Source organism: Archocentrus centrarchus, chromosome 14, assembly GCF_007364275.1.
Source record: "Archocentrus centrarchus isolate MPI-CPG fArcCen1 chromosome 14, fArcCen1, whole genome shotgun sequence".
Lineage (NCBI taxonomy): Eukaryota > Metazoa > Chordata > Actinopteri > Cichliformes > Cichlidae > Archocentrus > Archocentrus centrarchus.
In genome coordinates this window covers 17,519,890-17,543,891 of record NC_044359.1, presented here as the reverse complement: position 1 = coordinate 17,543,891, position 24,002 = coordinate 17,519,890, and the positions used below count along the sequence as shown (strand labels likewise).

The 24,002-nt window shown below is 38.1% G+C and overlaps 1 protein-coding gene across 1 annotated transcript in view; it reads left to right on the top strand.

The window, feature by feature from the left end:
* Positions 1 to 6,305: 6,305 nt before the first annotated feature.
* Positions 6,306 to 24,002, top strand: part of fstl4 (follistatin-like 4) — a 226,459-nt gene continuing 208,762 nt past the window's right edge. The window contains exon 1 of the mRNA XM_030745510.1: positions 6,306 to 6,453. The gene's annotated coding sequence lies outside the window, so the exon portion shown is untranslated. The remainder of the gene's footprint in view (positions 6,454 to 24,002) is intronic.

Here is a 24,002-nt window from a genome sequence, read left to right as displayed (position 1 = left end):
GGCAGAGTGAGTATACATGGAGAAATGTTTTTTTTTTTCTGCAGGTACGTCTATGTCATTGGTGGTGGGACATGTGGAGTACACAGAGTAATCTGGGAGTGTGTATCAGCCCCTTCTTGGCTATAAAATAACTGGCTAGAAATTAAAATGTAGAAATTGCTGTCAGTTTGATTTTTCAGAAACTCTCACTTGTTGGGTGTAAGTTTTTGTTTCAAGTTGTGGCTTGAGACAAGGCCATCATTTGCAGTGTTAAATTGATCTATTTTGTCATAGCATTGGGCACTACACACATTTTTTAGCAAAGTTTTACCAAATACTTTGCTAGAAAAGTTTTTGAATTGATCTCTAAGACCAAATAAGCTGATCATTTAATGTGATTTGGGACTTAGTTGGAAATGGTAATCCTGGAGCTACTCTGGCATGATATAACAATGGTAATCACTGATTTTAAATTGGATGTCCACCTCTCACTGAATAGATGGATGGATGGATGGATGGATGGATGGATGTCCACCTCTCACCATATGACAGCAGCTCTTCTCTTCAGTCCAGCACTGAAGATTTGGTCCCACTGGAACTGCTTGCTTTTGTTCATCAGTGAGATGGCCTAATTTCCTGCTCCAAATCAAGTCATCATGTCTTGTTGGATGTGTCCAGTTGTTAAAAAGTGATAATACCCATACTGTATATTGATTTACAGGATTAAAAGTGGGCCAGAAAAATCTGGAAAAGGGTTCCGGCACCTGCAGTTAATGAGCAATTGAATCTGATAGGCAGGTCAATGAATATGAATGAGTTGGGTTTTTTTGGATGCTGGATCCTTGAATTGCTTTCAGTGATCTCATCACTGTGATGTGTTCATGGTGTGGATGTAAATAAAGTTATGGCTGCAGCACTTCAGCATATAACTAGCACTACAGAAGAGGAGCAAGAATAAACAGAGTAATGTTTTTAAGTTGGCAATCATTTCAAATGCAACTTTTCAAATTGCTCAACAAATATGACCAAACACAAGCTGTTTCTTCACAGGGTGTCACAAAAGGTGCCTGCTAACTAATTGTACAGTTGCTGCATTTTCCAGGGAGAGAGGAAAAAAAATGTTAATATAAGATGCAGAGATGAGAAACATCTAAGAAAAAGGTCAGAGGGAGAAAGATGAGAGATTAGTTTCAAAGGTAAGGACTATTTAGAAAGTGACATTTAACAAACTGGAAATGTAAATCTTGCTGTCCTAACTCATTTTAGAGCTTTGAAATCAGATATTGCACTGACACCTGATGTGTTTTTGTGAAATGTCTTGCAAAACAAACTGAAGTACACAAATTTTATGTGTTATTCAAAATACTAAGCAGTTTCAGATATTTTAGTGCAGGCTAAACTGGTTAGTTTGCAGTACTGTGGTGAAGACTATAATGATGCATTATGCTGGACTAATGCAGAGCTGGCTGTGGTATTCATGGTCAGTGTTAGGTTACATCAAAGTAGCAGACATCAGTTTATATTCAAGGTGATATTGAGTAGATTCACTCACCAAATTCTGTTATGTCCTGGCAGATCTGGGGTTCTTTTTCTTTTTCTATTATTTCTGTAGTCTTTTTTTCTCTCACTCTCACTCTCAGGTGGAGTTGTGGCCCCATGTTTACTCACTGGTCCGTCCATGGTTTCTCTTCCACCTCTGTTCTACATTATCTCATCACCTCATGGTATTTAAGGACTGACTTGCCAAATCTTTGTCACCATTATGGCAGTAATTAGGCCTCTGTTCTTGTGGAATTTTTTTTTCTGTAACCCTGCTTTCCCATTCGCTCTTCAGTTGCCTCCCTGAAACCCTTGTGAGTCTGCTTTAGTCCCAGATTCCTGTTGCCTTGAGGAGTTGAATGGATGTTTCTTGTTTTCCTTACATGAGCCCTCTGGCATGTCGCTGCATCAACAAAGAAAAGAACTTACCTGAAACCCACCTAGCTACCCACTATCCACTGAATCTCTTTCTGCTCCCTGGGATCTTTCCTGGAATCTTATCAAACTCACCTAGAATGCTTTTAACTTCCCCTCTCCTCTCTGGCAGAATGTCCACCCCCGTTCCAGTAGTAAAAGCTCCCTTCTGTGCTACTTACCCAATTCCTTTGTTTGTAATAAATGTCTGAGTTTGCTCTTTGAGTCCAACTCAGGATTAAACATGATTGAATTCTACCTTTTAAACTACCTTTATATATTTTGGGGGTTTGAAAATCAACCACATAGTTTGTGAAACATCTGCTTATATCTTGTTGGCTAAATCCACAAAGAGCAGTGGACATTAGACGAATGGACATTAGAGCAGTAGCACCGGTCAGCTGATCACAGCCTCTGCACAGAGAAAAATCTACTGAAGCTCACAAAGCAAGTTATCATGTGTTTTATTTCTAAGTAATTTTTTTCACCATGCTTCACCATAATACCTGCCAGATAACGGTTTATATATGGGCATTTGCGATGTACTAACAGAGAGAGAATTACACATAAAAAGTCAAAGAAAAAGAAATTCAAGCAGAGCAAATGATTTTTATATTACAAAGTTTGCTCAATGTATCTATTTATTTAACAGTGTGCCTTAGTGACCTTATAACCAAACCATATTGTAAATGCCCTGTGCAAGTATTGAAGAAGTGAGAATTTAAATGTCTTTGTTACAGCACCAAATAAAAATATAAAATGAAAAAAAAAAAAATCATCCGTAAACATATCCAGGGTTTCCCAGAATCATGAACTGCTGACATTCACGTGTAGTAATAGCGTTGTGTGAATAGTAGACAGGTTGTTGTGGTGAGTCCTTCACATCTTTTATATTTAAAATCAAAATCCATATATTAACTTGTATAATTTACATACATGTCTTTTTTACAATCCAGTCACTGTCTCGTCTACTGTAAGTGATCTGGACGTGTGTTCAGTGCATGTGTATGAATCGCATCACTGCTGTCAGTGGTGGTGAGCTGGAGGAAAAGCACATAAAGAAGAGATATGGCTCTGTCTCCTGCTGTTTCTGTGTCTGTGGGAGCACCTAGGTGAGAGAGACCTTTTAGTGCTGACACATGCCTCAGTGCCTTTAAGGTTGAGAGGAGAAGATATTATGTTTCTGATGTATGACTTCTAGTACAAACACTCCTGTCCTGAACAAATGATGGCAGAGATAATGATGACTGCTGCAGCAGCTCAATACCCACATGCTAGTCTGAAACTAAGTTTGTCCAGATATGGGTGTAGCTGTGGGTAAAATGCAAACGATATTCCATTTGTGATGCTATGCACGGGCTCTATATGAGCCCCTCCAGAGTTAATTCATATTTGTACCATTTAGGTGTGATTGATTTGCTACTCAGGGTACGCTTACAGCAGTCTGAGATCGTCTCTGCAGTGCCCAGAGAGCTGTTGGTTTTATGAATAGATCTGGTGTGCATTTGTCAATAATATGGATCAGAACATTTCCACCTCAGTGGCCCAGAGATGGGTTAAGAAATGTGTGTATATGTGAACCATATGTGTCTGTTTGTGTTCTCATGCTATTATTGTAAAAAATGAAGGTTTGTTTATATAAAAATGTGTAAACATGTTAAATATTCTGATATTTATTGTTACGTTGTTTTCAGCATTACAAAGCAGATGTTTGCGTTTGTCATGCAGGATTTGAAAAGCCATATACTCAGAGAATAGTTTATTTGCTAAGCATCTGTCTGCTCTATCCTTCATCACAGTGAAGGCAGCCTATGTAGAGGACAAGTTATATTTCTGAAATATTGAGGTTAGAGTCAGGCTGCTTTAGCACTCTTGGAATATCAGGTAAAATTCACTAATTAACTTAGTGAAAGGAATATGTAAAAAGCAAAAGTTTACATATGAATGCAATGAGGTAGTGTGGATCTATTGCAGCGATTGCAAAAAAATTAGAAATTATTCTGAAAACTGAGAGGTTTAAAAGTTGAGGGAAAAAATGACCCTGAAAAGGATAAGCAGAAGAAAATAAATGGATGGGTGGATGCTTTCACTGGATGGCAAGACAGATGAGAAAACTAACTTCTCTATGGGTTCTGTGGTGATACTTAAACTCATAGTGCCTCTGTCCATGGTTCTGAAACACTCAAGCTGTAGTGATGCAAATACTAAACATGTATTTGAATATGTATCCAGTTTATTTACATATGTAAATTTGAATTTTGAGTGATTTGTGTGACTTGAGTAGGCTCTTCAGTGGGGTGGGGTGGGGGGGCTATCCTGGCCATCACAGAGCGAGAGGTAGGCTACACCTTGGACAGCCTGTCGCAGAGTACTGAATGAATATACAAAAATTAATTAATAAAAGTACATTTACATAACTACATTGAACACTATCAGTTACCTAGCATCATCCAAGCCTCAAAGCAGCCATGGTATAACAATTGAAAACAGTATTGAAAACAACCATAAACCATTTGAAGTATATTGCAATGTCTTATCAGGCAAATGGCAAGAGAATAGCTTTATCCCCTAAATCCTTAGCAACATTCCAAATAGAAATTTGTGTTTCATGTTTTGCATTTAAAAAATTACTTTGGAGGTCGTTTTATGGATACTCATGCTAAATATTGTCTCAGTTGAACCAACATCTCTTACTCTTTTCGGCCCACACAAACATCTCACCAGACTTTTGACTTCTCTCTATCTGCCTCCTTGCCAGTCTAATTTCCCAAATGCCAGATGAACACCAAAATACCCCTGAATAAGACATGATATCCCTTTATTTTCCACATGTTTGTAAAATGTGTTTAATCGGACAGTTTAACAAAGAGAGCCAAAATTGGGGGAAAGAAAGGAAAAAACATGAATTTACAAAGTATTCTAATTCACGATCATCAAAAAAGCAGAAAGTACTGTATTGTAGGATTATACTGCCGACTGCAACGCAGCCAATTCCCATCTAATCAGACATCACCTGTTACTGCAGGTTGGGCTGCTTTATGCACAATATCTGATAGAATGAATTACAAATTTCTTTCTTTCTTTCTTTCTGTACTGCAACTTGATGACTAAGGAACCTTTCTTTACTTTCCCCTTTCCCCACCCTCCCCTTTTCGTTTCTTTCTCTTTGATTCTTATTTTTTTTCAGCCCTCTTTTCTCGTTGTCTTGATAAATGTTACATCGAGCATTAATGTTTTAGTGCCACATGCAATTTTGATGGTGGCGCCACTATTCTCGTGTCTTTTTAGAATACCGTATGTAGGCCTAATTGTGCCATGCGCACTTTATTATTCTTCCCATATCCCTCTCATCTCAACAAGTCCTCCACTTACATGAAAATGGGTAAAGTGAACGATAAAGACGAAGATAGATACACATTTAAGACAGTCCTTACTTGCCTGCCTTTCGCATATCTAATAGTTCCATCAACATCAATACTGCCTCGCTGATTAGTGATCAGTGAAGCTGCAAATATTTGTTATACTGTCAGTCATGGCCGCATAAGGCAGCTTTAGAAATATAAAATGAAATAGATACTTTAGAGAACATTCGATTTTATGATGCTCTTGCTTGAAGAACCAAGCACCAGCAACATCTCCATCATGTGTCACTATGTTCTTTGTGCTTTGGTTTATGCTGTTCTTCTGAATACACAAGGAATGTATCGTAAATGCAAAGAAGTACAGCACAACGAAGTGACCGCTTTCCTTCCCTTTCCTTTCCTTTTTTTTTTTTTTAACATTTTCATCCTCTGAATTGTGTTAAGAGTTTGCAGAGATGTTAAACAAACGCATATAACCAATCTATAACATTCTATACCGATCTATACCAATTTATTTCGGGGGTTAACACTGATCGAAAATTTTATTTTATTCATACATTTCCATATAAAATAAAACGCAGGCATTACTGTGCCTTAAAAGTATATTAACTCCATGCATAACTTTACCCAAGCATAAACCTTGCACTCAAGTATGTTACCAATCCTGGAATTCAGTTTTTATATGAAACTCTATTATTTCTCCCCGGCAAGGTATCTGGTCCTCACTGGCGTTTTAGTACGCACACAAACATGCACACGCGTGCACACACAGGTGTCGCTTTCCAGTGCAATGGATCTGCAGATGCAGCCTCACCGCATTTGGCGTGCAGCGGCTGACGTCAGGAGGAGAGCGGAGTGAGCGGAGTGAGAGGAGTTGAAATAGGGGCAGAGCAGGAGCGTAGCGCTGAGAGGAAACCAGCCAGAGGAGCCGGAGGATGGCAAGCCGCTGCTGAGAGTTGGGACGCGCTACTCGTCGCTACTAACACAGCTGCTACTAATACACTAGCCCATAATTAATTTGAACCCTTTAAAACCTGTCGAGCGGTAGGAGAGGAGTGGAACTAAGGAGCGCAGATTGGACGAGTCTCTGGGAGGAAATCTGTGGCATATTTGCACGAATTTCCTTTCTTTTATATTCGTTTGCCTCGGAATACCACAGGTAAGGTGAAAGGTTTATTTACTAAGGCGGAGTATGGGCTATCACTAAAATGCGTATTTATTTCCATTTGTCTTCCTGTTTTTGTCTTCTTTTTTACAAGTTTAGCTGTTTTGCGTGCGTGACACTGTTTTATCTGCACTGTTTGCGTTAGGATAAGTGTGAATGAATGGAAACTGTAAAGAGGGTGGCAGTGGTGTGCTTTAATTTTGAATTAGTTATAGCTGAAGAGAAATGCATCAATAATAGAGAGCTCTAGAATTTACAGCCGGAGAGATATGTGAGAGGTGTAGCTTTATAGCGCAGGGCGATGTCAATGACAATCTGTGACAGTTTTTAACTACACTGCCTGCTATGTCGCCTTCTGTCTGGCGCAAAACGGGTTGTGATTAATCATTCAATATGACCACATGCCAGCTTTGGTAACCTCATATAACCGTGCAGAGGCTCTACCTGCTCGAAAATAACTGAACAGTGTTTGATAAATGGGTCCAGGAGGAGTCCTTTGCCCGGATACGCCAGGTTTGCTCAAGTAGCAAAGGGACCGAAATGATAACATAGTGAGACACGCACATCCCTCCATGGGTTCTCTGGCAAGAATTGTAGGTCCCGGACCCCCCGCTTCCGAAGAACGCAAAAACTCTCAGGAGTGAAAAGGGCATAGAATCCTTAACATGGCAAGCTTTTCTTGTCTGATTGTGTTAAATGAGCTGCTTCAGCGCACTCTCATGGGAAAATCCTATCAGTGTCACCAGAGAGCTGGCACGGTGGCAGCAAAGCCTCCGTGACGGCCAGCGGAGTGGGAAATGAGGATTGGTTGGCGCGCACGCTGCCGTGATATAGCGTATATTGCGCCGGAGCTCTCCACGGTGCTGAAAATGCTCCAGCCACTTGCTTCCCTTCTCCGCAACGTTCCTTCCACTCATGTTTGCAGTCTTTCCGGATTTGTTGGATTCGCTCTCTACTTGGAACTAGATATGCAGCCCACATTAAGCAGTAGAATTATGTCCATTCATCACTGTGCTATGAGTACAAATTGGTTCTAAGTCTCAGCATTTCAGTCTCATGCTGGCAAATAACCCATGAAACTATGAACTGAGGCACGTAAACTCATATAAATATATAGCTTACGGACATGCTTAAGCACATGTAGAGACTGATGTCAATATCTTCCCCTGGCTCATAAATGAGAATATTAAAATCAGTACCTCTTGCTAAATCTGTTTTCTCTAGAGGCTACCATCTGAACTCGTAATTTACAGTTACACATACCCTATAGATATAAGCCTAGTCATTCTTTGCAGGGATACAAGCAAGCATGTCAGAATGCATACATGCTGACTCAGTGCAGACCCATTAAAGCTGCAAAAATATCATCAAAAAGGCACGACGATCACGATGTAACCAGTACTTATAACAGTTATATTAGCACAGTGAGAGGTGGGGGATAAGGGAGTTAGCTCTGAACTCTGTCAGTGCAATTCTCCAGCCCACCCTGAGGTCAAGTTGAGAAATAATGATGTAGCCAGAATTGTGGCGCAGTCGGGCATAGTGTAGTTTGCAATCTGGTATGAAACTTATTAGCTGTATAACAGAGAGCCATTACAGCGTGGTGTCCAGCATTATGGCTGGTTGTTGTTGTTCAGAGACAGCTTTAATAGTGGGATGACTCATAACACTTACAATACTGACACTGATGATATACTAGTATACATATGCACAAACGCACACGCATGCACGCACACGCACACACACACACACACACACACACACACACACACACACACACACACACACACACACACACACACACACACACACACACACACACACACACACACACACACACACACAATCTTCACTATAATGCTTAAGTCATGAGAGGCATAATGAGTGCTCACCTCCCAGCTGCCAGAACCAGTTAAAGGCAGAATGTGTGCATATATAAACATGCTGTGCATATAAGTTGGATAAGGTAGATAAATAAACAAAATAAAACAAATAATCAAATAATCAGATAATCAACAATAGCAATAGAGGTCTCTTCATACAGTTGTGAGTGAAGCCACAGGTTTTGTGTGATAGGCGATCCAAGGATTACCCATACCTCAATACAGCATCATAAGCACACAAAATATAAACTGTAGTTAGGGTCCCTTCTCAATATAAACTGTTAAACAAGGTCCGTACTGAAGATGTTTTATGGCTCCTAAGCTGACAATGCTGGAGTGGATTTTTAGTCATTTTTGTTGGAGCTGTTAGCAGCTTAAATGTTTGATCATAGTACATTAAAAATCAAACAAACAGAGCTAAAAAGATGCACATTTAAAAGTAACCTTATCTCTCAGTTTGGTTTGAAATCAGTTAATAATACTGTATAAATTGATATAAATTGTTGATCCTAGTAAAGGAATACCCCTCTACAAGAAAGTCAGAGTTAAGAGCAGCAGGTTGTTGTTCATCGTCTTGCTCAAGGAGTTTTCAGCAGAGTGAATCCTTGTTGACAACAGAGGCTGCAAATATGTCTAAATTGTGAAAACAAGAGAAACCTAAGCTTTGTTAATGAAAATGACTATTTTTAAGCTGCTTTCTCCTTTCAAATACTGTTGCAAATAAACATTCAGATTATAGATGAGAGACTAAAACTGCATGTTATGGTATGTCGATTTAAGACAGTTAAAAGGAAAATGTCTGTTGGTTTCAGGACAGATTAGGATTTTGGTTTTGTACAAGTATTTCATACCAGGCAGGAGTGGAGCAAATCATCAAACCAAAATGTAAAAAAATAAATAAATGAACAAGAAACTACATTTAACATTTGGACAGTGTTTAGCAGTTTTCATGGGAGGAGTCAGTAGTTCAAATTGCCTGATTGATTTATTTACTGATTAGTTGATTTATTTTTACTTTTTCACAGTGAGTATACAGTCATTTTAATTAACATAGTCACTGCAGGCTCAAAACAATCCACACTTAAAAAGTCCTGGATGACATTTCCATGTAACATTTAATTAGCCTAAATTGAATTTTCTTATCACTTATAATTTCCCAGTCATGAACAGTGATGCTAATCAGGAGCAGAATTTATTATTGCCACAATGCTGTCCCCTCAGGTAAACTGTACCCACTTGGTTCCCTTCTTTCTTTTATACGTCTTGTGACTTTGCTTTGAATTTTTTTTACAGAGAACTATAATGAGCCATATTGCAAAACAAAGGTAAAACTGCATTACAGATGATGAATTGCACTCTTATGGATTTCTTCCTACCCATACGTTCACATTCGGATGGCTCTGACAAGATTAGTTAAAATTGAACTTCTGAAACTCTTACTGTATGGGTTTAATGGGCAGACTCTCACAGAGAAATGTAACTGATTAAAATGAGGTCTGTGACAGTGGAAATTAATATGAATGACACTGAAACTGAGGTGGAGTTGTAACTTGCTCCATTAGATTCTCTAAATTTTTATTCCACATTACTGTGCCCATTGACTCACCTGATAAGTCCCTTGTACTCCCTGTAGAGTGCAGGAAACGTGGGCAACATGGTTCACTTGAAATTCCGATCACTAATGTTGAACTTCTAGAAATGACCTTTACTGCTGCATCCCATATGAACACAGCAGCTGAGCTCAGAGTATCAGCAGCGCAGCACTGAGCAAATAGTGATTGCTGCCTCCACTGCCTGAATGGAGGAAACTGACGAAAGAGTCAGAGGAGAGGAAGAAATGCGTGGCGGGGTTACAAAAAGGTCGCCTAGCATATGTTTTCTGCAGTGAATTTATTCAGCCATCTGCCTGTCTCATTTATGAAGCCCCCCCACCCCCCACTGTTTAAACTGTCATACTGTATTTTTTCTTCTTTTTTTTTTTGCTTAAAGTTGATTTGCCATATCACATTTGAAGAGTGATGTCATTCGAACTGCATGAAATTTTACTTCAATTATTGTAGTACAGTAAGTAAGATACTTAACTGCAGATTAGGTCTGTATTAGTCATCACGATCAGTTATAAATAGCAAAACTTATAAGGGTTTGATATATTGAATGAAGATGACAAGTACTATGATATGGGTTCTAATTATTATTCAGTTATAATTACATATAGAAACCAAAGGGCCTCTAAAGTGCCATTTCTGCCATGGGATATGCTTTTCTCTGTTTCCAATGTCTTATTCTGTCATCTTGTTTGCTAACACTTTGCTACTGCTGTATAATTAGCAGATGCAGTCCTGTTAGCCCAGCAGACCACCCTGTTATGACACTGCAGAGCCTGCTGATATCCTTTTCGCCCTTACAGCCATGTCATACATCCTGCAGGGATTTATGGATTTAACAAGTCCCTCTCTGTTTGTGTCTTTCAAACACACCTGACAAGCAGGATGTAGGTTTTAACACCCGAGGGCTGTAGATCTGGTCACGGAAACTTGTCAGAGAAAAAGCCAAAAGTCAATATTAGAAAAGCAAAGTGGGACAGGAAGAGAATAGTGTATGCCAGAGAAGAAGGAGCCTCTATTCATTCTCTTTCTCTCACCAGTCTCAAGATGGGGTCTTATTACTACCTAACAGCCTGAAGCCCTGTCTCTTCTATACAGAAAGAAAGTGGCAAAGAGAGAGCGTCAGACAATAATTAATTTGGAGGCAACGCACAAGAAGCTCCGTTGATAAGGATATCTTGTGCTAAAGCACGACAACCTGCGCTGTATTCTTTCAGTGGTCCCTAAGCCTTTTTTTGGGTAGGCTGACGCATTATTTTTCTGTCTGAGGGTGCATTTTAACACAATCTAAAAAGGCACATGTGGTGCTGTTTCTCTGCAAAATGAATACATTAACTTTTCTATCACCGCTGCCATATGTTTTTGTTACGTGCTTTAATTGCTTTAATGGTGTCCTTGTTGTTACTCAGATTATTTGTTCTGCTGTTGGCTGTTTCTTCCCTTGTGTTTTTGTTGTCTGGTTTGTGCTTGGTGTTCGAGCTTTATTGAGTTTTGTTTGTCTTCAACAAATTGCTAAATTTTTAAACATTTTACATTTTTTCACACAATCAAGCTCCATATTGTAGTGGTTTAAACAAACTGCCATATCAAACATGCAGAGTGACCCCTTGTAAATAAGTGAGCAACTGAAACAAGCAGACATTTGCGCTTGTAAGAACAGTGTTATTACTGTGGTAAAATGTTACAATAACCATCCTCTATAAATGATAACTAACCAAACTTTAATTGTTTTTCACTGTGCCACACCCCTCTTTCTCTAATGGTGTCCTGGATAACATGAGGGAGTTGTCAGCTGATACAGCTCTCCTGGGCTTTTGTGTTAGTGACACTTATGTTTGTTTTGTTTTGTTTTGTTTTTGTTTTTGTTGGTAAATGCTGAATAAGTCATCTTTTTTTCCACTTGCACACTGAGCCAGTCATTGTGTGATAAATGGGGGCTTTTCTGGGATATTCAAACCCATCTGTACAGTTAGAACTGTAGTAATTATTGATGACTAATTTCCTGACTGTTTTCCTGGCAAATGTTTGTGTTCCTTGAATGCAACTTTTGAAATTTAGTATGGTGGTGAGGTTTTTGTAAGTTTTACACAAGAGGTTTTTTTTTGTTTTTTTTTATATTGGTTACTTTACTTTTGAGTTAATTTGTCTTGTTTGGCCAGCATACCCATGTATTTAAAATTTTTGGTTCTTTTGGATAAGTATAGTCACATTTCAGTTTTCATGAGCCTTGTATCCCTTTAATAGGCTGAAGTTGTGGATCTCAACAGGAGACCATCCAGATTGCTTTCTCTTCAGTGTTGCAGTGAATATTCAATGCAATTCAATTCAATTTTATTTATATAGCACCAAATCACAACAAACAGTCACCTCAAGGCGCTTTGTATTGTGGGTAAAGACCCTACAATAATACAGAGAAAACCCAACAGTCAAAATGACCCCCTATGAGCAAGCACCTGGCGACAGTGGAAAGGAAAAACTCCCTTTTAACAGGAAGAAACCTCCAGCAGAACCAGGCTCAGGGAGGGGCAGTCATCTGCCGCGACCGGTTGGGCTGAGGGGAGAGAAAGACATGCTGTGGAAGAGAGCCAGAGATTAATATCAATTAATGATTAAATGCAGAGTGGAGTATAAACAAAGTAAATAAGGTGAATGAGAAGAAACATGGGTGAAGACAACATCTTGGGAGCATTTCTCTGGTCTCCAGAGGGTTGCTAATTTCTGGTTGCTTTCAGTATCAGCCAGTGGAATGAGCAGTATCCACCAGTAGTATCGATCTGAAGAATAGGGTTAAGATCAGTTCAGACTGGTTCATTGGCACTTCAGAGCTTGGCATCAATCCACCACTGTTTACTTTTTAAAAATGGATTTATGGCCTTACAAAACATACGGGTGGACTTCTTGAAGTAGGTGAAGTACATCTGTGACATAACTGGTAAATGTATGAAGAATAAGAATTGCAATGAGTTGAACTTGAAATGTGATGTGACGTATTTAACTTGGTAGAGTGGTCTGGTAGCTCCAGTGTAGTGTTGTAGTACTCGAGATCGGTCTTGGTCTCGAGACCGGTCTCGAGACCGCTTTTTGATGGTCTCGGTCTTGTCATGGACTCGACCGCATTTGGTCTCGGTCTTGTCATGGACTCGGACCTTGCGGACTCGGGATTTTATTTCAAGACCAGTCAAGACCACAGCTGTGGAAATATCACTAAATTGCCAGAATACTGTCCAATTTATTTGTTAACATCTTTGCTTTTATTGGATGCAAAACGTACTGATTCAAATCCCACAAAGATTGCGCTCCTCTGCCTCTCAAAGGAGCGCACCTCACAGACTCCGCCCCGGCTAGGTCGCTGCTATTATCGCTGCTTACGCCTGTATCATTTCACCGCAGTTTGCAATCTACCACAGAGCATGGACAGTTTCATTCACAATGTGTATGTTTGATCTCACTATGGTCACGCGTGTGCTGCATAAATCGAAATAACTGCATGAACACGAAGAGAAGTAAGAGGGAAAATGAAGATCAAAGGAAAATTTCAGGCTTCCGATTCAACAAAAAAATCCCAGCATGAAAGGTAAATACCACCCTTCATGTATTTTGATACACAAACTAAAAATTTAATGCAAGTTTTAGGGCTGCAACGATTCTTGGAATAACGCAATTCGATTATTAAAAATCCTCGACACAAATTTGTTGCTTTGATGTTTGGTTTCAGCTCTGCAGCTCAGGTGTCTCCGTGTAAGCGGAGCATTTCCAAAAAAAACAAAAACGAGCCTTTAACGCGAGTGGATCGCTGAGATGTTTTTTCACGCCCCTACTTCTCTGTGCTGTGAGTGCGCATGTTTGAATGTGCGCACGTGTTGTGCAGAGGATGTCAGCTGTTATTTTTTTCTTTACGTCAGCTGTAGCCACCAGAACAGATCTATAACCACAGTGTACTGGGGAAAGGGGGGCTGCCATTAGCACTAGCAATTGTTCGGTGCCCCCTCCACCACCATCAGTACAGAGGGGCTCCTTCAAAATGTTTTTATCAACCACCTGATCAGCAACATGAAGAACAGAGAACTTTGTAGCTGCTCCATCCACCCTGTTTGTTTCACACAGAGAAACATCTGCAGTACGGAAGTTAAAATATGCTGATGAATTGTTAAAATGAAAAATTATTTCTTATCCAATTACTTGATTAACTGACAGAGTAATCAATTAAATACTTGATTACTAAAATAATTGATAGTTTATGCTCACAATATGGTGGCTGATATTCAAATGTAGGAAATGCTATTAGCAGCCGAGGAATCTGGATTATGTTTTTGTTGTGTATTTTTTTATGTGATTTCTGCAAACACAGTGGAAGGAAACGGCACTCTGGGACACATTAAATGCGTGATGTATAAATGTAACTTTTCTGGATTATATGTAAAAATGATCATTCTATCAATCTAATAAGGCCTGATTTAGAGTTCTGCATTGATCCTTTGTGTATAACTGAAAATCCTCTCTGAAGCAAACCTGACATGCACCTCGAGAAATGTAACTACACGTCCAAAAAAACTGATTACTGCTTTCTGGTTATGTCTTAGGCCCCATCACTCAATTAACAAGTGGGAGCGGCATTTAGTGGTTAGTATTAGCTTACTAATTAGCATTAGCATTAGTGCTGGGGTGAGAAATATTTCTTGCTAGAACCCGGAAGTTACCATGGCCACCACCAATGGTAACAGCAGAGAAGTAAGTAAGTTGTTTCTCCGCCATCAGTACATTGAGCTAGTGGTGGGCAGATTGATCCTGATATCGATAATATGGATGCCAACGTTGTATTGGTATTGATCAATATCAGTGTGATGAGATCGATACTTTGGCTTCAGTTTCTCTCCTGTATGCAGTGCTGCGGTTTCATCAAAGATGCGAGCTGACTGTCTAAGTGTGGCTCCTGTCACAGCACAGAGCACTTTGCTCCTCCCCTCCCCACAGTGTTTTGTTATACTGTCATGTGATGCATAACATATTTTATTTGGGGAAAAAAAGGATTTTGCTATGAAACATTTAAATCAAATTTAAATGTAAATTTGTAGAAAATTAGTGAATGAAGGAACATTTTTTATAAATTTTTTTTATTATACTTTCTGAAAAATCTACCTGGAAAAAAGTTTGCATTTGTTCTTGAGTGATGATTTTGTACACTTAATTTATGAAAAAAATTCCAGACATCAATGTATGGGGAAAATTGTTTTATTCTATTGTTTCAGAACAATAACTTTTATTTTGATAAAGTATTTTCTACTTACATATAAACTTTGCCCAATTCTATCCTGGGTTTTAACTAATTAATGATCCAAAGGAAAAAAATCTCAAACCAGTTAAACTTCATGGAAATTCTTCATAATTATTAAAAAGTATTGGTATCAGTATCGGTGATAATGGCCCTGTGTTTACTTTACATAGGATCGATACCAAATTATGAAGTGTTGCACACAACTACATTGAGCAGCATACACCAGGAGTGATTGACAGTGCTAAGACCCTCCTCCTGGCTCTGACTGGTTGTTTTTGACTGGGAGCGGTTCAGGGAGGAGGTGGAGGAGCTCCATTTTTTTCGCAGATTATCGGTCTCATACTGTCTGACATGGTGACAGTTTTAACAAATATGTAAAAACCAGATTTTTTATAAAAGTTACATCCTGCAGCTTTAATCTGTATAAGATTAAAGGCTTTAGTTCTTACTGTCGATGAGTGTTTGCCATTTTTTCAGTTTTACACATTTAGCTATGTGGTTTTGAAAAAGCACCCATTTTTACAAAGGTTGTTGGTTTAAAAACAACACAACTTTATGCATAGTTTATGAAAGGCAGAGAATAGTTAAGACTATTGTGATGAACTATGAATAATTGTTTTACATTCTGTGATAAATGATCTTTATTTAATACCCAGGAGTATTAAATAAAGATGGTTATATTTATTTGAGCTGTGAGTTTTTAATATCAGGGTAATTTTATGGGAATGCGGATCTTTCAGATGAATTTGAGAAGTGATTTTGATCATTTTTCACATTTTATTGTGTCATGTAGTGTCAGGCACTGGTCTTGGTCTTGTCTCGGTCTCGCCCCCCCTCGGTCTTGGTCTCGACTGGTCTCGGACCCTAAAAGTCTTGGTCTTGTCTCGGTCTCGATACCCTCTGGTCTTGGTCTTGTCTCGGTCTCGGGTTAGGTGGTCTTGACTACAACACTACTCCAGTGTAGGCAACTCGCAAAATAAAGTGATAATCAGTTTTATTTGATTTTTAGAAAACTTACCCGTGTTATAAACCATTCTTGTCCGACAACCACAGGCATTTAAAAGAAAATCAGTGTAAAGTTGTTAAAGTTGACCCAAATACCAGAACACAAAAGTACAATGAAAGTCCAAAACTGGCAACACAAAAAATAAAACTGCATAAAAATAAACAACGCATGGGAATTAGGAACATGAAAACGTAAACGCAGGACAATCCAAAAAAAAAAAAAAAAAAAAAAGGACTATTTATACACAGAGGACTGACTGGGAATGTGACAGATGAACATAATGAGAACAACCTACAGATGTGAAGCAAAATTCAAATCAAAACACAAGAGGAAACTAGCTATCAAAATAAAACAGGAAATGAACAATCATAACTGAAACAACAATTAACTCAGGGGGAGAACACAGAAAAGTGAGACAAAGGGACAGTGAAACTCTGAGGGAACTATACTCATGGAAAAATACCAAGCTCAAAATAAAAAGCTGAATCTTGACCAAAGATTCACAACCCAACTTTAAAACAGAAATTCACGTTAACAAGCATTCAAACTCTAAACACCAAACAGTAACCAAAAACTACATAATGATCAGAGGGTCAAATGAAGCTCAAGATAGGCAGGCTTTCTTTGTATTAGCTGGCTTGACAAAACCTAAAATCCTCAAGTCGGAGATGATGCTTTCACAATGGTGGTTATCAACTTTCTTTAAGCTGGGCTTTCTGCTTCAGACTGTGCACTCACATAAATATAGGGGTTTCACACATTATATGACATTATCAGAGTACAGTGATAAAAATAGAACATAAATGCAACACTGTTACAAAAAAAACAGGAAGTTAATGGTCTAGAAAATTGTTAATGTTGGGATTTAGCATATTTTGGTAAAATAAGCATTTGAATTTGAGTTAATTTTTTACTGCTCAGTGCACATAACCTGCTCTGGAACAGGTTAAATGTTCAGCATAGTGGTGATTTAGTCAGGTAATAAAAGAACCACCTTCGTGACACAGCAAACTGTGACTTTAAGCTTGACATAGCTTACTAACCCTGTAATCTTACTTTGTAAAACACCCCTTGGAGCTCACATAAAACAATAGAACTAAAGCTCAGCATACAACCGAACTAACAATGACAAGATTGACAGAATTACAAAACAGGAAAAAACTACTACTGAAAAAAAAACTGTAGAACAGAAACCAAAGACTCAAAAATATCACAAGCAACACAATTCACTGTTAGAATAATTAAGAAATCAAAACAGGAATGAACAATTTCAATACTTCAAACATTAGAAAAATAAAACTCAAACAGAAACCCAAACGCAAGAATATACAACTAGAATCTTAAACTCAGATGCATAAAAACCTGAAGAACATTATCATTTGATCCACTGTAAGTGAAAAAAAATGCTTGTGGAGCTTTAATGAGTGAAAGAGGTCAAAACTAGCAGCATTTTTTATAAATGCTTAAATTAGATTAAATTAAGGTGGTTTGAAATAGCTTTAAGTTTAGCAATGTGGGCTTGTGACAAAGTGAAAACCTATGAGCCAGTTTTAAGAAGTGAACAGGATGGTTGCTAAAATAAGTATATTATCAGTGTCAGTAATAAGTAAACAGTAATAAGAATATTATCACACAGATAAAGGCTTAAATGTCCAAATATTCCTTTTCTTCTTCCAACTGCTACACCATGAATTAGACCCCTTCCTTCTTAATAAGTTTCATCTTGACTACTGGAGAAGAAATCTTTTTAACCGTGAATCATCTGAGGTGATAAGACCTGTCAGCTTTTATCTGGTGTGCTGACAACCTCCTCTCTTTTTTCCAAAGGCTAATGTTCCTAAGATATTTACATCACGGTGACAAACGTTTTCCTTCATGGGCACATTTCTGTATGAATAAGTTTTGGGAAACACCGCTCAGAGCACCCTGAGAGTTATCACATTGCTCATCATCATAAAAAAAAAGCGAAAAAAAGAAATGAAAGGGTAGGAGAAGCCTGAAAGGAGGTGTCTCGTTCACCTGGAGTGTCTGAAAGATAACTACGGTTAGAGCATGTTATCCTGATGCATGGCTGCCTGACAGATTGACACATCTGGTCTCCTCAGAATCTTTTCCAACCACACCAGGAACAAGAATGAAATCTTGACGAGTGAGTCGTGTAAACATTTTGGGCAAAGGTGAGTCTCTTGGTAGCTCTATTTCATGCTACATAGACATCTTTCTGAAGAATGGCTTGTTTGAAACCTGAATGCAGGCAGACAGGCCAGCAGACACTGGATGATAGCAGAGATTTTACTAAAGAGGAGCTTCAGAGTGAGGCAGCACTCAGACTATCAGCCTGTAGAGAGGCTTGTTCCAAAATAGGGCATGCATCATTAGGGGAAAAATTATTTCTGCTTTCATAAAATGATTGACAGATGATTTTTTTTTTTACATTCTGCTTTTAGAGGGTAGGTTAGTAGGTTAACTAATATAATCCTTTTCATTAATAATTTCTAAAATGCATGAATAAAATATTTTAAAGTTAATCTATTTAGTATTATATCAAACATGGCTAGATGCAATCCTTCATATGCAAAAGATTTTACTTGACGGTGATGAACTACAGTTTCAGCATGTGGTGTTCAGCTTTCACAGATGTTACTTTTTCAGTCCCTCCCACCCTTCCTTTGTAATCTTTTTTAAATACTCAGCAACTTGCAGGGAGGGAGCATGCTGAGTGGGGAATGATTGTCGTTCTGGAACTGCATGTGTCATTTGTAACTGTGACAGCAGACCTACCTGGAGTGGTGCAGAGCTGGGACTGGGAGCAGGAAGGAGAGCTCAGCCTGATCACTTGAATTTGTCTCAGAGCTCAGCTAGGGGCCATTCCCTGCTGCCATTACAAAGAGCACCAGAGAGACTGCAGGGCTGCATACAACGCTCATTTACATGCTAGTTCTGAATTTGGCTGTGTCTTTGTCTCTTGACAAACATGCCACTTTAGTCATGCATATACAGTGTATATATATAATTTTTTTCTCAGTCAGTTGCTTCTTTGTTCCTGTCATAATAGGGTAGTGCTATTGTGAAATATAGATCCACAGTCACAAACCCATTAATTGACCTCAGCAGGAGTGTTTGAAAGTAAAATTTGGATCAGTTACAGCTGCTGTAAATGACTGAACAATAAAACTGGTGTTATGAAGATTGTTTCCTCTTACCTAATCTTGTTTTTGTTAATACACATATTTTTTTTTTACAGTTTATATTGTCAAATACATAGGAGTAAATTTACACATTGGCACATACAGCCAATATGACTCTGCTTGTCAATACTGTGCTCTCAATATTCTTAGTGGGAGTGAAAATAAATGTAGTAAAACATAGGCATGGATTTTTTTTATATGTTAACTTATTTAAAACACACACACACACACACACACACACACACACACACACACACACACACACACACACACACACACACACACACACACACACACACACACACACACACACACACGTTTATAATTTCATCTACAAAAAACTATAACTGACACAAAAGAATCGAGAAACATGAGCAAGAACCAGTCTGATAGAACATTATGCGCTCTAAGATCTATACATGATATTGCAGACACATATCACCATTAGCAGCAGCCTGACAGTTTGGTTGTGCTCCTAGGAGCACGGGGAAATATTTTTGTATTTTCTTACCCTAAGATAGAGAAAGAGATGTGCTTTTCTGTTATATTTTTAGAAGACTAAAAAACAGTTATGCAGACTTGCAATTTTCATTTTGTTTCCAAACGTTGGACTCACTCTCTCAGCTCAAGATCAAAGCTGATTATAATTTAGTCTGTAGATGTCAGCTCTTGAAACAACCACAGCTCTAAGAATACCTAATTGTTTATATTCAAATAAATAAATAAAATCTCTCAATATTGTTATAAGCATGGTGAAAAACTATTGGATTAACCTTTTTCTGTACTACAGGCAACAGTGCTTAGCATAAGCACTGTGAAGATGAGCACAAGGTTGTGAGTTTGTTTACAAATGAAAAAAAATAATAATACTGGGACATACATGTGTGTTTGAAAACAAACTCCCAAAATGCTACATATTGTTCATCACTTGAATTTCACTTAGGAAAATTTAAAAAGTTGTTTTTTGTAGATTGTATTGTCTTTTTTTTAAATTTAATTTTGTTTTGTTTTGTCATTAACATAAAAGGAATGACATCCTTTAAATTGTTCAGAAAACATTTAACCCAAAAACTCAAAGTGGTGACCTGTCCACGGTGTACCCTGCCTCTCGCAGCTAGGGAGCTCCAGCCCTACCACGACCTCAAACTTTGAGTTCCTGACTTGATGAACTTACTGCACCTGAAAGGCACAAAGCTGGTGCTTACCTCTTAATATCTCATCTCAAACTGTGCTAGCTGGCAGCTGTGTTTTTACTATACCCAAGTACTGGGTATGAGCATTTGTGATGCATTTAGTTTGATAAACTTTATCAAACTAAATGCATCATAGCCACATTAGAAAGAAGGCATTAGCTACTGTACTGCAGGCATTGTTTAAAACCACTGAAATCCAGAATCAATCAAATAATCATGTTTTCATTAATTTTTCTGTCTGTCACACTGGATATATTAGCAACAATAATTTAAAGAACAGGGTCATGTTTTTCGAAAGTCTTGCTTCATTACTGACTGTATATAAAAGATGGACGTAGCCACCATGGCCTTATGGTCTGTGGACTTGAATTTTGAAGTCTTTGAAGGTGACAAGTTTTACCATGGCCAGGTTGTTATTGTTGTCCATTGTTGTTATTAAATGTCGATAAAGTAAAGCAGCTGTAATTGGAGCAACCACAGCAACAGGTAGCTCTCCAAGACTGTCTGGACCACAAACACGATATCTCTGTCACATAAGTATTGGAAGTCTAGAAAAAGAAACAGGAAAAATGAGACAGGGAGAAACTATAGCTGATATGTGAGTACATGTATCCAACTTTCAGCACCTTAACTCTGTTTTTGTTGCAAGTCCCTCACTAAACAAGTCTGATCTGTGCAAAGCTGCCAAAGGCTGCAATGATTTTAAAGAATCTGTCTCCTTAAGCTTTTTGAATATTCTGGTCAAATAATAGCTTCCCTCAGAGAGTTTCTCCCTCCTGATGAATTTCAAAATGGACCATTCAGTCCGTGAGAGCATGGTTCTGTGTGTGTGTGTGTGTGTGTGTGTGTGTGTGTGTGTGTGTGTGTGTGTGTGTGTGTGTGTGTGTGTGTGTGTGTGTGTGTGTGCTCATGTGTACTCATGTATGAACGTGCATAGCTGTGTGCGGGCCAAATGCCAGGGGGAAAGGCAGCACATTAAGACAGTGACTGGCAGATCTCATTTGGTGTTTAATTTCACAAGGGTGAGCTCCCATCTATGTGGGACCATTAGCCCCCATCTAGCTAGCTGAATAATGTTGATGGTTTCTTCAAGAGTTGTTTACACTGACAGGACTTATGTGATTTTGTAGTTTTTGTGTAACTGAGTATATTTTCTCATTTGTCGTATAGCAAACTGTGGCAAAGTAACCAACCACATTTCAGAATGTGTAAAAGCTACACAAAGTGCCATCCACTGAAAGAGATAATGAAACAAACAATGTGTTATCACTGGGCAAATTAAACATATGATGCTCTGATGGTTTTAGGGTTTTGTTGGAGTGTTTCTCTGCCTGTTTATAGGTAGGTTTTCTTGTCGCCCCTTGTTGTCACTTCCTGTTATATATTGGTAGTTACATTTCTTGAGTGTCTTAGTTAGTTTTACCACCTGTCTTTGTCTTGTTTTTGCTCCTGTTTCAACGATTGTTTTCACCTGTTTCCTATTACCGCCTCATGTGTCTCCCATGTCAGTTGTTGTTTTGTCAATTTACTCTCCTTCTGTGTGCTTGTGTGCCTTTCTAGTTGTTCTGAGGGTGTTGTATGTCTTTATAATCTTTTCAGGGTTATTTTTTATTTGTGTCACCTTTGTTGGACTTTTTTTCTTTTCTAGCTGCATATCTGCCTCCTGATGTATAGAGTTGTCTGTTTTTTTTTAAACGACGCATTAGAGTCAAGTCTGTTTGTATGAAAGTTGTTGTTGGCCTAAATACATTTTGCAAACAAATTTTCTTAAATCTGTATTAACAAATTTTTATATTACCAAGGGAACAAATGAAATGTGAAAGGTATAACTCACAGCGGCACTGCCAAACCCTCCAAGATGAAACACCTGATGTTACAAGTGAAATGAACATAAAATCATTATTTTAAAAAGCAAAAGATAGCTTAAATAAATTTTCAACCAACAGGACCAGGGCATAACAGGTCAACACGAATCACAACTGAAATTCTGCATTCAAGTAAAGCGCTGCCACAGACATTTAACACCATAAACTACTGTACTGTTTGAGATGCATCATGGGGTTTTGTGCCCTTGTTTCAGTTCAACTGCAAACTTTATGGCCCCCTAAGGGGAATTTGTTTTCAGGCTGGTTCAGCAGTAAAACATACAATAAAGCTATATTGTGTACAAGTACACAATAAAAACAATAAACACATTACCTAAAAGCACAATTACACATGTAACAAACTGCCATGTCACACAGCACAACTACAGAGAGCCGCATCAGCTGATAAGACTCGATAAGAAGTCAATGCTTTGGAGGCCTATAAATATTTCTCCTCAGGGCAAACGCTACAGGAGGTGGGCACAATACTAAAAACATCAGTGCACTGCAGTATAGATTTGCAATAAATACTTATTGGCAAGATTTTATTTTTTAAAGTAGAAGGTCTTTATAAAACTTCTATTATATTTTATTGTGACTGTGTTGAAGACTACTATTGCTTAATGGGTCTGTAGTTCACTTTAATCCCATTGCTACAATATTTTGCCCTCATCTGTATTTATTTTATAGTGATTTGTTTTAATCTGAAATGCTCTTTAGTTAACTCACTTTTGGAATCTGGGCCAAGAAAGAGCCATTATTTAAAACATATTTAAATGCCATTTTTGTAATTTTTATGTGACTGACCAAAGGAACTACTCATTATTTGAAAGAAATTTCAACAACACAGTCATTACATTTGAATTTTTCAGTATCTGTGTGTCAGTGTGTACATTTTATGTGAGTGAAAGTGATCTTCTGAATTTATATTTTAAGCTCCCACACCACTCCACTGTTTCTTACTTCAGAGGGTTTGCTCTTTGTTGACATCAAAAGATTTTTTTTTTTATGTACTTTGTAATACACATAATTATTCCCATCAGTGTGGTCTTTGATGTGTACATAGCTGCATTATGCTGTGTGATGTGTGTGTGCATGCATGGTGAGTATAATACTTGTTCCACGTGCTCTGTGAGCATACATTAACATAATTTCCGGTATTTGTCGCTGCGTGTACTAAATCTAAAATTTAGACATCTGTAAACATTTTGGAAGCTCTGCAATATCAGATAAAGATTTAATAAAGACAGAGTTATTAAAATAAAACAACTAAGAATTTGGGCTCACATATTGTCTTTGTGCAAAAAGCACATACTGCTAAACAAAGACTTGATAACATGGTTTTAGCTCATGTGTCTTTATCGCCTCTATGACGAACACACCAGTGTATTATAAAGTAAATAAAGCCATCAAAAATCATTTGCATACAAATTGGATTATGACAGATTAAAATCACAGCTAAGGTGTGAAGATTTGCAGTCAATGCTTCACAATAAACAGCACGGTTTTGACACGGTTTATTTAATCATGCT